Below are 2,156 nucleotides of genomic sequence, written 5' to 3' on the forward strand. Positions count from 1 at the left end.
GAAGGGGAATTACCAATAGTCTGTAATTTATTACTTCCACACCGAGTTTGAGTTATTTGTCGCGTGAAAGAACGCTGAACGGAGTCTTTTACTGTCAGTTACGGATGAGAAGTTGACAAAAATTGGCAAAATAAAGCTGTTCATAAAATAGCACCAGCAATTTGAGTCGGTAAAAGCAAAATTGTGTTTTAAAAGTTTATTTAAACCGCTACGGGAAAATAGATTTTTATGTACTTTTCCAGTCGATCACTTCTTTTCCACAGTGAAATTGGCGGCTTTCACAAATTCAAATATTCTGCCAGGTTGACAGGTTCAACCAATGATTTTTTATATTTTGTGCTTCGAGATTCTCTGATTGAATCATTCATGTAAGCTAATGGCTGTGTGGCCTAATGGATAAGGCGTCTGACTTCGATATATTCTATGATGTTATCAGAAGATTGCAGGTTCGAGTCCTGCCACGGTCATTTTGACCCGCAATGATTTGGGGATTGAGTCGGGGACTGAACAGATTGGAAACCCGACATGGACTCAATGGGGCGAATGGCCTCCTCATGTGCTGTCACTGACTTTATGAGAAGAGGGTGACCAATCAGAAGTGGGCTGGGGAGACAGCGGGTTCAAACTGCAGGAATTCCTGGTCCCTGAATGACTGAGCTGAAACTGCTCAGTTTCACTGCAGGAAACACAGTCTCGGGGGAAATAACATCACAAATAATTCCATTTGACTAATTATTCAATTATAAAACAATGTGAAGGTGTGATGTTACTTTTCACTGTGAGGGGAGAATCCGCCATCTGGGTAAATCAGCAACTTTATAACATCGTCTGTACGTTTAGAAAAGAAACGATGAAAACTCTCCCCATAACCCTGGTGTGGTGGAAAGGCTCAATTCAGAGATTGGAATATAACGAGAGCAGAACATAAATCATTAACTGATATTTCCGGCATAAAACACACCCCAGCTCCCGTTCCCATGTCACTGCTGTCCCTATGAGGCGGTGGGTGACTCTGAAAAGAGACTTTGTTTTGTGTTTCTGCAGGAAAACCACAAAGGTCCTCCCAGGCAGTGAAACGCATCTTCCCAGAATCTCCATACCAGATTGAAACAGAAAACACAAAGACAGTGAGAAAGTTCCAGAGAGTTACTGAGCATTAAAACCAATGAAATAACCCAATTCTAGAGAGATGTTGGTGCAGTTTTTTCAGAGCGATTGTGGGTGGCTCTTAAAAGAGCCGTTGTGTTTCGAGTGTTTTCACTACATGGTGGAGTTTTACTTGGAGTTGATGTACTTGGTCACTCACTTTGTCCCTTCTCACATTCCGAGCGCTTTGTTGGGTGGAAATATTTATTCAGGCAGTTTCAACAGCTCAGAGCCGACATTGAGTCAGAAACCAGAAATGGGATTACGGGACACAGACAAGGAATTTATGCTGGACCTTTAGAAATCTCACTGGTTATAGGCCTCAGTTAGGGCGTTGTGACTAATTCCATGCTCCACACTTTAGCAGGAATGTCAAGGCCTCAGAGAGGGTGCAGAGGAGATTTACTGGAATGGTATCAGAAATGCAGGAATTCAGCTAATGTGGAAAGAATAGGGGTCTGGGGTGTGTGAAGCTGGGGTCCTTCTTCTTAGAGCAGAATGGCAGTTAATAGTTGTGTTCAACATTGTGAAGAGTTTTTATAAGAATAAAGAAGTTTGACTGGAATTAGACAGAGCCTTGGTGAGATCGCACATTATGGGCGGCACAGTGGCGCAGTGGTTAGCACCGCAGCCTCACAGCTCCAGCAACCCGGGTTCAATTCTGGGTACTGCCTAGGTGGAGTTTGCAAGTTCTCCCTGTGTCTGTGTGGGTTTTCTCCAGGTGCTCCGGTTTCTTCCCACAAGCCAAAAGACTTGTTGGTAGGTAAATTGGCCATGATAAATTGTCCCTGGTTTAGGTAGGTGGGAGGGAAATATAGGGTCGGTGGGGATGTGGTAGGAATATGGGATTAGTGTAGGATTAGTATAAATGGATGGTTGTTGGTCGGCACAGACTCGGTGGGCCGAAGGGCCTTTTTCAGTGCTGTATCTCTCTGTGACTCTAGAGATGTGGATGCTCGTTGGGTATATCCAAGAGAGAGATCGATAGGTTTTTGGATACTAAGGGTATC

At 43.8% G+C, this 2,156-nt stretch overlaps 1 non-coding gene across 1 annotated transcript; it reads left to right on the forward strand.

The window, feature by feature from the left end:
• Nucleotides 1-378: 378 nt before the first annotated feature.
• trnar-ucg (transfer RNA arginine (anticodon UCG)) lies at nt 379-467 on the forward strand. Its single transcript is given in 2 exon segments — nt 379-415; nt 432-467. It is a non-coding gene; the product is annotated as a tRNA-Arg (tRNA).
• Nucleotides 468-2,156: the final 1,689 nt, after the last annotated feature.

Source organism: Heterodontus francisci, unplaced genomic scaffold (genome assembly GCF_036365525.1).
Source record: "Heterodontus francisci isolate sHetFra1 unplaced genomic scaffold, sHetFra1.hap1 HAP1_SCAFFOLD_102, whole genome shotgun sequence".
NCBI lineage: Eukaryota > Metazoa > Chordata > Chondrichthyes > Heterodontiformes > Heterodontidae > Heterodontus > Heterodontus francisci.